Here is a 13,075-nt window from a genome sequence, read left to right on the forward strand (position 1 = left end):
ATGTGGAAAACTGGGTGGATCTTCAATTTGGGTGGCAATTTGATTCGGTGAGTTACTGGGTTTATCTTTTCTTCCACCTGATACGGACCAATTAATCTCGGTTGGAATTTCCGGTTTCCTTTTAGTCTCAGGTTCTTAGTACTTAACCAAACTTGATCTCCAATATCCAAAAGGGGACCTACTCGTCTTCTCCTGTCTGCATAGATTTTGTATTTCCCTTTAGCTAGTTCTTGGTTTTCAATTGCACTCTTATGTACCTGCTCTAGGTGAGATACTATTTCTTTCACTGCTGGAACAGAGATCTCAGTTTGTCTAAGTGTAGAGTTTGGATGCCTTCCATAATTCATAAAGAACGGGGAAAAACCGGTGGAAACGTTCTTGGCATTATTGTGGGCGAACTCTGCAGCCCACAGATAGTCCGACCAGTTTCCCTCTTGTTTCAAAAGAAACAACCTTAAATATTGTTCCAGTTCTTGGTTTACCCTCTCGGTTTGGCCGTCAGTCTCGGGGTGATAACTTGTGGAATACCGGACCTCCGTACCCAACCCTTCCATAAAAGACTTCCAAAAATGGGAAATGAATTGTGGCCCTCTGTCAGAGATTACAATTCGGGGTATTGCATGTGCCCTCACTATCTGAGTACTAAAGTGAGTGGCCAACTGTTAAGTGGTTGGTACTCCTTTTAAAGCCATGAAGTGTGTCATCTTTGAAAGGGAGTCGACCACTACTAGGATGGTGTTGTAACCTTGACTAAGTGGCAAATCAGTAATGAGATCTAGTGTTACAGTGTGCCATGGATAAGGTGGAGTGGGTAAGGGCATAAGCAATCCCTTCGGAGCCTGCCGTTCAGATTTTCCCTGAGTGCAAATCTCGCATGTCTTAACATACTCCTCAATGTCTTTAGTCATCTCTGGCCACCAATAGTGTTGTTTAATCAATTCCTTGGTCTTTGCCTCTCCTTTATGCCCAGCTAATTTTGCATCATGACACTCTTTCATTATTTGTTGCTGTAATTCTCGGGTGGCTATGTACAAGGCTTCTTGAAAGTAGGGCAGCTGATTGAGAATTCTTCTTCCTTCTTTCTCCTCCACCCACCTTTGCATGGTTTCAGCATCCATCGCTTTTATGATACTTGGTTTGAGATTGATTGAAGTAGTTGCTCCAATTATTTTTTCACTTGGAATAATCGATTGATTTTCTAAAGGAGTTTTCTGATTTTCCGTATCTATCCTAGACAAGGCATCTGCCTTTCCATTTTGAGCCCCCGGCCGGTAGGTAATGACGAAGTCATAATCGGCGAAGTACAGCGACCAGCGTAACTGTCTTGGAGTTAGAGTTCTAGCTGTCTTCAAGAATTTTAAGTTTCGATGGTCCGTGTATACAGTTACTTGGTGCTGTGCTCCCATCAAGTGATGTCGCCATTCCTTGAAGGCGTCCTTTATAGCCAATAACTCCTTCTCCGTAATAGTGTAATTGACTTCTACCGGACTCAATTTCCTTGATCGGTAGGCAACAGGGTGTAGCTGGCCAGTTGACTTATTTCGTTGAGACAAGACTCCTCCCACAGCTTGATCTGAGGCATCGGTTTCTACATAGAAAGGCTCGGTTGGATCCGCATGTTGTAAAATTGGGGCAGTAGTAAAGTTTTTCTTTAAAGATTGAAAAGCTTCTTCTGCGTCAGCTGTCCACTCAAACTTAAACTTAAGTCCTTTTTTCAAAATCCGGGTGAGTGGCAGGATCTTATGTGAGAACTCACTAATGAATCTCCTGTATAAATTTGCGAACCCAATAAAGCTTTGGACTTCTTTGACACTCTCAGGAGACTTCCAGTTAATCACTGCTTCGATTTTCTTTGTGTCCATTAGAATACCCATTGGTGAGACGAATCCCAATAATTCCACTTGTGAAACACTGAAAGCATATTTTTCGAGTTTAACAAACAACCTGTTCTCTCTCAACTTCTGTAAAACTCCTCTGACCTGATTCCGATGTCGTTCCTTATCCACTGAGTAAATAAGTATGTCATCTATGTACACAATTGCACACTGATTGATGAATTCTTTCAGGACATCGTTTATGAAATGCTGAAAAGAAGCAGGGGCATTGCAGAGCCCGTAGGGCATTACTTGATATTCGAACAGGCCAAATCTCGTTCTGAAGGCTGTTTTCCATTCGTCGCCCTCTTTCATTCTCACCAGGTGGTACGCTCCTCTCAAGTCCAGTTTCGTGTATACAGTAGCCCCTAAGAATTATGTCACTTAGCTTGTTTTCTTTCTTTCATTCACAGGTATGCCAAAGACGATACACGGCTCTTCCGTCAAGCAGCGAGTCACCTCAACCGCACGGAAACTGGAAATGCCGCTCTCTCCCTCTCTGAGACTCCAAACTTCTTTTCCGGTAATTCAGTAAACTTGACTTTAAGCTTTCCCTAAAACTATTCTGTTTTCGGAAAGTCTAACTATACTTTAAGACGCAACTTTATTTCCCAAAAAACTCCTGTCACTAGAACACTTCTGTCATGGTGAAATTCTCGGTGAAGTGCGCAGTTCTTGGCAAGCGCGAGCTTCACCTGGACTCCGCTGTGATTACAGCGGAACACTAGACTGCTGACCTCAACTCGGTTTCGGCGACCATTTTAAGGTGCCATTTCCGTGTTAACTCTGTCCAGCCATATTCGTTTGCTCACGGAATGCAGTAATGTCACTCCGATTATCTCTCCGATTTGTAGTCTGGGAGTCCTGACACGCCGGGAGAAATCCGGGACAAGGGCGGGCTGTCTTAAGCCGTCAGAGGCCGGGCTGGGCTTCCCCTTGACATTTTGTACATCATAGTATTGTTGTGGTGAACCCTAACTGCTCTTACCAATATCATCATTTGTGCATAATCTCTTTTTGCTTTTCTTGGAGGCATTGCTGGTGTGTGGTCTGTGTGGACAAGAATAGTTGTTTTAAACTAATTTTAATATGTGTAGTGGAGCTGACAATAGCCAAAAGAAAGTCACTCTCGGGGAAAGGGGTGGCGGGAACATTAGATGCCTTCTAGAATAGTGCAGAGTCAGTCCTAATGCATGAGATTGCCAGAACAGAGCGTAGGCTTTCTCTAGTTCCCCTGGTAGGGACATCAACTGCTTTGCATGCGCAGGAAGTAGATTCACATACCGCCCCCCTTGTTATAACTCCCGTGTCTGACTGTCCAACACTGGCAGCTCCACCTCGAGATTCTGTTTATTTTAATAACGAGGGTGCAAGACCTAAGGTTACTACCAGGGCCCAAAAAGCTAAAAGTTCACGCTCAGCCCAAACAAAACCTCCGGGCAAGAAAAGAAAATCAGTGAACAGCCTTGTCCTCCCCAACAAAAGACAGACCACGGGTATGGGTCATCCTAATCTCCCCGAATTGCTTTTACCTATACCGCTCCCGGAGCAAGCTTGTGCCCCGGAGTCGGCAGGAGCTGTTTTGCCTGCAGTAGGAAGTAAGGACTTTTGGCAAAAATTGGAAGACATAGTTATGGTGGTCACGTCCCCTCTGATAGCCTCACTCGCTAACATGGAAAAAAGACTGGCCACTTTGGAAAAACTATGTACGCCCATTATTCCAGTAAATTCCCATCTGGGCTCGAACCCTCCCTCAGCATTAACCATTGCGCTGATAGTCCCCTCAAGTACTACCGACCAACATAGAGTTTCTGGGTTCCCACTATGTCCAGGTAATGCTTTCTATGCTATTCCTTCCTTGGCTACCAGTGGAAAACCTGCTGAGAATACTCCTTTGCAGCCTCCTCCTGGTGGGATGGTGCCTTTAAATAGGAACGGCCATAATGGCCAACAACAGGGGCCTTTGATCCCTGAACATGTTACATCTAATTTTGATCGCCCCGCCTTAAGCAATGAGCTACCCACTCAATCAAAGATGGTTCAGGTGCAACTGAGGGCAGATAGAGGGGGTCCTAATGCTCCAGGCACATTCCATTTGCCCCCAGAAGCAAATCCATTAACTGTAGTCCTAGCATATGTCCCCACATTACGCCAAGGGGAATTTGAGCACTGGTCAACTGTGCATAATATATCTCTCCATTTTCTATCAGGGAGGACGGGCCTGTCAAACGAGCTTTTTTCTAACTTTAAGATGGCCCGTAGGATAGACTGGGTGGGTGGTTCTGAAAAATCTCTGGAGGGGGACTGTGTTGTCCTCTCTTTTGCCTCAACTCTGCTGGTTCTTACAATTCTCAGTAGGGTGGTTTTTTTCCAATAAAGTCGCAGGGGATTAACATAGTATCTTTGGGTTTTTTCTATAGGCCTGGTAGATTTCAACAACCATGTGTGAGGGTGCGTGACGGTCCTTTGCCACATTCTGGATATTCTATACCAGTTAGAAACTTTTACGAGACACTTTGTAATCTAGATGTGGTTAACTGACTGTCTATCCCCACCCCTACACAGTGCGATATCACAGCGGTCACTAGTAATAACTCGTGCATGGGACCCCTCTAGGGGCAAATTGACAGCTTGGAGCTCCATCCTGAATCTTCTAATATAGTCCCTAATTGTCCTCTAAGTCCAACTCTTGGTAGACTAGATACTATTTTTCCCAGGATAGAAGAGGTACCTGTCAATGCCAGAATCAATCCAACTATCACGGGAGTGTTGTTCAGCCGTAGAAAAGAATTATCTGACATTAACATCATCTCTTGGAATATTGCTGGGCTCCGTGAAAAGGCTACAAACCCAGTATGGGTTGGATATATAGAAAAAACAGATATCATCTGCCTTCAGGAAACGTGGGTGTTGGAACCTGTTCACATCCAGGGTTACTTGACTTTTAATACCCTGGCCGTAAGAGGTTTAGGAGGTTAGCCCAAGGGAGGATTGTGTACGTATGTATCCAACTCATTATGTCTGGACAAGATTTCAACTAAAGGGGGGGATTGTTACCATCAGATTGTTCAACTCTCTGTAACAAGTACAAAAAGAATCCTTATGGTGAACTTTTATAATAATGTTCCCGCAGAGAATGTGGGGGCTGAGCTCTCTTGTATTGCTGAGACCCTGGATGCCATTTGTACCCTGACTATTGTGGACTCTACTATTTTATGGATGGGGGATTTTAATTGTGCATTATGTAGACCATTGAGTTAAAAAATGTGTTGGGACCCGATGGATCAGGGGGTCTCTAATTGTCATTTCACACATTCTAAGCTGGGCGACCACCTTAATGATTTGATGTCTCATTATGATTTGGGTTTTGCCAATGATTTAGTTCCTTCACCTGTTCCAATGTCTGCTACTTTTAATGGAAGAGGCCTATCCTCTATTATAGATTTTATTTTGGTTTCACTTACATTTGTCTCCAATCTGCTATCTTTTGACATAGGGACTGTGGCTTTGAGCGATCATTACCCGCTCCGCCTTAAGTTCCACCTGCAAGCTTTTGGGCCCGTGAGGAATACAACTGTCAAGAGTATGGCTGGCACATTGTAATTGAATAGAACTAATGGATACACTATACGATGGTCGAATGTTGAACCTGAGGTATTGACCAAGCAGCTAATTTCCATCCTTAAATCTGCTTTTGATATCTGCCTCAATGAGTTCTCCCTTCCGGAAGAAATCACCTCCTCCTTTAATGAGAAACTAATGAAGTTAAAAAGCTATTGTCTATCCAACGTGGTTCTTCCCCTAAAACAACTGGTTGGTTCGATAGCGCTTGCACTAAAGTGTACTCCAGTCTTAAACTGGACCTTCATAAACAACCCAGATCACAACGGAAGGTAAAGAGGGCAAGAACCACGTACAGGAAAGCAATAGCAGATGGAAAGAGATCACTGAGGGAAGAAGCGTGGGGGGAGTTACATGAGGCCGCACTGAAAAAGGACTCTGTGGCCTTTTAGAAAATTTTAAGAACTCCACCCACGATAGGTGATGGGAGACCTACTATTGAATTGGCCATTTCAGAAAAGGACTGGATAACCCATTACTCTGCTTTATATAACGGCCCATCTCTTAATGAGTATCCACTTCCGCAGACCCCCTCCACAAACAAGGGCAACCTTCATGTTACTCTGGATGAAACCCCCGATGGAGTTCCAGTTGACCTGTTTAAGCCAAATGTAATGTTATGGGCCCCTCTTTTAACACAGCTGATTAATGCCAGCGACGGGTCCACCTTCCCTAAGACTTGGTCTGAATCAACCATCGTGCCAATTTTCAAGAAGGGAGATCGTCAAGATCCTGTCTGTTACAGACCGATCTCCCTTCTTGATTCTATGGTGAAGGTGGTTGGCCGCGTTATCCTCCAACGGTTACAAGACTGGGCAACTGAGCCTAATGTTTTATCTGAACTGCAGTATGGGTTCCGGGAGGGCCTGGGTACCCTTGAACAAAGTCTTAACCTGGCTATGTTAGTTGGGAAGTATACACGAGCAAAAAAGGGAAAACTATATTTAGTTTTCGTTGACTTGACTGCAGTCTTCGACTCTGTTGTCCATGCAAGGCTATGGGAGACCCTTGTCGATCTTGGAGTGGATCATGGCCTAATCGCTTTCCTGCACCATTTTTATGAGAGCGCTTCAGCTAGTGTTAGATTTGGGATGAAGGGGCAATGTACATCGGGATTTCCTGTTAGAAGAGGGGTGCGCCAGGGCTGCGTGCTGGCCACCTTTCTTTTTAACTTATATATAAATGTTATGGCCGACGCACTTCTTAAGGGGGGTTCAGACTTTCCGCAAGTTGGTGGGAGAGGAATCCCTGCTCTCCTCTACACCGATGATGCTGTCATCATAGCGCGCACAGGCAATGGCCTACAAAAAGCTCTGACCAGTTTTAGTGAATTTATGGGTGACCTGGGATTAAAAATAAACCTCTCTAAGACCTTCACAATGAATTGTGTATCTGGGTCTCGTAGCCCTACTGGCCGAGACATTTTTCTGGAGGGAAGCAAGCTAGCTAATACAAGGACTTTTTCATATCTCAGCGTCCTCTTTAGCTACAACGATACATGGAGCCGAGCAATCGCCCAGAAAAAATTGTCCTTTAAAAGATCCATTAGTGCCTTGACCACCTTTACTAAAAGGCTAGGGGGGAAACCACCCATGGAGCTTATACATATATACAAGGCTCAGTGTATATCGACCGCGGTATATGGAGCTGGGGATTGGGGCATCTCTAATCCCATTTCCCTGCAAACAGTATACAATCTCTTTCTTCGTTTTATTCTTGGTGTTCCACCTGGTACGTCTTCTTTTGTTTGCCATGAGGAGTTTGGTCTTTCATACATTATGGATCTTATTAAACTCGAGCCCATGCTCCTTTGGCACAGGATTTGGTCTAGTGAACAGACCCAATTAAATCGCGATATCCTGTACGATTGCATGAAGCTAGATGGAGCATTGAAAGTTCCTTGGCTCAGGTATATATTCCAGTTTGCCAAAGATCTTGGTCATCCTGAATATTATTTAAAACCAAACTCAATGACCCAAAAGTCAAGGAAATCTCTGAAGAAAGATTGTTTGGATATATTGGGATCTGTGAGATTGGCGGTTGAAGCTCCAAAACCCACAGTCATCTACCACCAGCTAAGGCTTACAACCTATGATATGGAACCTTAGTTAAATTTTGTCTCCTAAGATCACGACAGAATGTTATTAATGAGATTCCGATTAGGTATAGTCCACAGAATCTTGACTATCCTGCTAATGAATGACTGGTCAAGAGAACACCCTCGGTGTATGTGTGATTTTACATCAGAACAGTCTACCATTCACTTATTTTTCTTTTGTACATTTTTCAGTGAATTAAGGAAATTCTGGATACTTCCTATTCTAAGTTCCTTTGGCCAAAGACAATGTCGTCCAGCCCTCGTGCGATTGCAATACCTAGAGAATGAACTTGTGGCTTGGAGGGTTTCAAGCTTTTTGAAGAAAGCTGTGTGGCTGAGGAAAAGTATGTCCTTTGATCCCTGACGGGCTATTCCCCTTTTAAACCTTTTTGTATAAATATCTTAAAATGTGCAGTTTTACCATCTTCTTGAAATCTGTATTTTTACACTGTGATTTGTCTTTTTTTGTTGATCTTGATGTTTGCTTTTATGATTATATGAATATGATCGAATAAAGCTTGATTTTGATTTTTGACATGCAGAAGCTTGTTCAAGATAAACAGAAGTGAAGTTCCTTTATTGATGCTCAACATGGCAGATGACATCATGGGCAGTAATAACAATATGGGTATACTCCATTACACCAGGGCTGCAGAGGCAGCAGAGGCTTCCCTGGCAGACTGCAGACTATAGCAAGCCTGCTTGTTGGAGATCTCTAGGCTTCAGAGTAGCCTCCACGATGGTGGTTCATCTGAAGGCACTCTAAGTTAGCTGTGTAGCAACCATTTTTCCTGCGGCTCTCAGCAACCTTTTTAATGTTTCAAAAACAATATCCCAAAGCAGGAGATTGTTTTTGAAGTAAATAACTAATGGTCTTTATACTGGGAGTTGTCTCCAAGGGTGTGGATGTCATTTTATTTTTATTTCGGTTTTGGATTGCCAGGATTTTCATTTACCTTAAAACGTCCACCACCCTAATTAGTCTGGTGGTCTGAGGTACTTAAACCAATATCCATGGACTGTCAGTCTGACGTTTTCTCCAGCGAAACCAGAAGTGTCTCCACTGGTGGAAATATAAAGGTTTGCTCAACTCTAGAGCGCATAAGCAAACAGTTTGGTGGACAGAGGATGCCTGCATGTCTGGGGCAGAGTACCTTGTCCACCAAACTCCAAATAATACACAGAGTGCTATAGTTATATAAGATGTACTTATATGCTTCCCAGACAAGTTTAGATTTGAGACAATTATTCTCCCATAGGCTAAAATAAATTAGAGATGTTCTCCCTGACCTACAATTACTTGCCACGCAGCCTGCAAAATTAACTTTCGCCCCAAAAATCTTTGAAACAGTGATTAGGAATCTGGCTTCCTTTTAGGTTCATATTTCAGATGTACACACCAGAGGCCTTACACTTAAAAGAATTACTTCTTACTAACAAAGAATGGTACACCTATCCCAAGCTTAGCTTGGCAACATGCCCTAAATATGAAATAGGCCCTAATGCTGATCAGGCTTGTTCATTCCAAAACTAAGCTTGTGCCCACATCAAGTTTATACCTTGGGCAAAATTTCCATAATGTCTCCATAGTTTATTGAACATAAGTTTGGTAAGGTAAAACTTGGCAATATTTGTGTGTGGATAAAGTGTTGTATCTCAGAATTGTGGAAACAAGCTGTATTATTGCATCAACCTCCATTCTCATCCACATAACTCCTTTAATGTGGTAATACAGCAAAGATCAAGACCAAACAGTGGTATCAATTAATTTGTTCTGTGGTTACTGCATAATGTTTTCCCTGTCGTGAGCACCTTAGTATATCATATACTGATTTATCCTACTTCCCAACAAAGGGTTGAAACTAAACAGTGAGAGTAATTTACAGAAATAGAATGAATATTTATAAGCAGCCATGCAAAATGTTTGCTGTCTGCCTTCCAACACCACATTGAAACATGATACTGGAAAGATTCCTAAGGCATCTCATGGAGTAGGAAAAGCCTACTATCACCAGCACATACCTTTGTGACCCACTGTTATGTGCCAACATACTGCCTCAACTTTCCTCTATGCAGGGTTCAGTGGACACAATGGCTGCTATGTTTTGGGCACACTAACATTGCCATTGTCGGCTCATCAATATTCCTTGAAGTTAGAACTACTCTGAAAACGCATCACTTCACACAGAAATAGTCTATACCATATTAAGGAGGTTTTTCTGCATCATAGTTCTTCAAGCACCCTACCTCCCCAAGTCCCCTAGGAATAGGACTTGATGTAACAAGTGGTATGTGGTGAACCCGCACTGCATCCCTTGGCATGGGGTGACTCCATAATTTAAACTGCAGGTATGTTTGGTGTGCCAATGTGATGAAGGATATATAATGACTGCAAAACAATTTTTATATCTACGCTATAACTGCTAGCAGATGTTGGCAGACAGGTTACTCAGTCAAAGAGGTGACGGATAAACCATCCGCCGAAATGTAAATCCCATTATGTCTGATGGTATTTATATTTCGGCGAAAGTGTTATCCGTCACATTTGCAACAAAGTATCCTGTCCGCCAACATCTAAATCAGGCCCTAAGACTAGGAGCTAGTCATGATGGGAAACTGTTACATCCTTCTTCATATCCGTACAGAAACATCCATTTACTGGAAAAATGATTAAGCATTTTGTGACACTGATGTTTTCATAAGTACTAATTTTAAATCTTTCTGGGATCTCCCAAAAAAATTCAAAAAGATATCTGAGGTATTTGAGTGGAAGTCATGTCCCTGGAAGTGTGCCTCCTCAATTGTATCTCACTTTTGAAAAACTGAGCTAGTAGTTATTTCACTTCACCAGTTCTGTGCTGTAAATTCTGCATGTGCATAGGCACTCAAGTAAAACCAAATATTGTTTATGATCTTGCCAGGCCTTTACAATATTTATAATAAAATAAAATATCCTTAAGTATAAACATAGACAATCTATATTAATCACGTATAACTTTTATAACTAGCATTTAAAAATTGCATAACACTACATTCTTAGAGATACAATAGTACAATTAATCACATTAGTGTACTGAAACATCAATTTATCATTCAAAGATGAACACTTAAATCTTGATGCAGTATCCTTCTTTTTATAAAGTGTTCACACTAAATGGAATTCCAGGATCACATAACAGACCACTGTTCCTAAAATTGCTCTGTTATATAAGTATTTCACACCTTCAGCTGTGTTACCCCAGTGTGCTCAGATTACTTTAACATTAGGGGTTAGTGTAACTGGCAATATTCTCTCTAGCATAATAACTTGTAATTACTGCTAAATCACAATTAATGATGTGTAATTACACAAGAAGCGTAACCCAGCATCTAGAGCTAATCTCTGACTGCAAAGTTCACCCTTGCATCCAAAATGTGCCAGAGGATGCATTTTGCGCTAAGTAAATAGCGCTAAATGCTACAGAATAATAACAACAGCGGACAGCAGCCCCTCGCTCTCTTGTAGTTCATTGTTCATGTGTGCCCGCTGTAGAATCTTTGACCCAAATTATTCTTAATTACTTTAGCTGGCATAGTTGTGTAAATTCGATAATTTCTCATCACAAGAGTACTGCGTAATTTATGAAATAACTATGATTACTCCAGTGTAATTAAAATTTTGCCCATGTTAATTTAACATTCAATTGGTTAAGAAACATTGTAAAATGTACTCAATCCCTTAAGCATTAATACAGTTTTCAATTATATGCAGCATTCCTATAGATACATTCAGATAGCTTTGTCTTCTCATCCATATTAAAACATGCATAATTTTTTATTGTATTCATTAAAGTGTTGTAGTATGGATGGTGGGTTCATTGTCGACATTGCTAAGTTAGCATGCTCTTTGCTGCCATGAGGCTGCTTTTGCGCACAGCACTACACACATATATTTTGCAAGACTTTGTTTGTGCCCTTTTTCACATGAGAACTCTCTGCTTTTTGCGTTCTCTGCTGTGTTCTGAGGTTTAGTTAGCACACGATGTACAAGGTCGATTAACAATGCCCTTTGTTATTCTGTTCTGGTCAGTCGCTCGCACCTAGACATAACAATACACACAGCTGCTCTACTGAAAATCTTATGCTTTAACGTTGCAAGCTAAGCATGTTGTTCACACACTTGGAGAGAAACCTTTCCAGAGAGAAGAGCTGTGCTTGTCCTGAGATGTAAACCTTTCATCTAGGCCTTGAGGTATGGGGTCTGCTGACAAAGTCCAGAGGTCTTCTTTTTTATTATAAACAATATCTTAGCACAGGAAGGGTGGTTAGGCTCTCAAGCTCTTTTCCACTGTCTTTATAAAATGATATTCCCGTTTGTATTCAATGGAATTGTGACAATGCTGACAATCAGGCCCGGACTGGCCGTTGCAGGCACCGGGCAATCCCCCGGTCGGCCGCGAGGGTGGGGGCCGGTTTTGGGCCCCAGGGGGCCGGTTTTGTTACATGGTCGTTTTTTGCAGCATAGCTGCAAAAACTGCACTGTAACAAAATCGGCCGAAAACCGGCCCTAGCAAAGAGCGTGGTTGCACCCCCCAACCCCCCGCCCCCCGGGGGGAGGGGGGGCCGGCCGAGCACTTTGCCAGAGCCGGTTTCGGTTCCCAGTCCGGCCCTGCTGACAATATTGTTTTTATGCATTTTGCTGCTAGTAATGGCACGTGTACTGTACCATAGAGCACGTTAGTTAAAATAAACATGTATACTGTACAGTGACTCTGAATACTGTTATTGTGGACAAGTATGAGTGAGTGAGCATAAGAGTTGTCTTGCTCCTGGGATTCCTGAGAGAGTCGGGATTGTCATTTTCTGGGTTGTCTAATCATTGGTAGCTTCGCTGTTAGTCGGAGAACGAATGAGACACTATTGCTAGTCGATTTTTGGGATTTTGGGTACTGAGGGGATAGGTTGATACACCACTATCTACCGAGGCCCTAGTTTCCTGCGCATAGTTCTGTATAAGTGCAGAATCCCTGCAACAGTGTAAAGCAATGTAGTTGACCATTTCATTTTAGAAATAATTAGGATTTTTTGGGTGTACAAAAAAAAGATGAATTTGGGGAATTCCATTGGAAGTGCTTTAAACTCAACTGGAAGATCTGATAAAATGTGAATAGTTAGCATACTTTCAATGATTGAGTCAATAGTGACAAAACAATGGTGTTCACTGTCACCATTATTATTTACCCTATGTCAGAGCCCTTGATAATATTAGTTAGATGGAAAAATCAGATTAAAGGGATAAAAATGAGCAGTCGGTACTGAAAATCGTATTGCATTTTTTAGTTCTTCCAGACCCAGAACTCTCTGCTGCTCGTGTTTTATGAGTTATTGGCTTTTTTGGCAAACGTTCAACTTATAAGGTTAATTGGGAGGAGTGTTGGGTCTCGTCTTTAGCCAGACATACATGTGAAAATTATGTTGAGCAATACAAACTTGTTTGGCTGAT

The sequence above is a fragment of the Lissotriton helveticus genome, chromosome 12 (genome assembly GCF_964261635.1).
Source record: "Lissotriton helveticus chromosome 12, aLisHel1.1, whole genome shotgun sequence".
Lineage (NCBI taxonomy): Eukaryota > Metazoa > Chordata > Amphibia > Caudata > Salamandridae > Lissotriton > Lissotriton helveticus.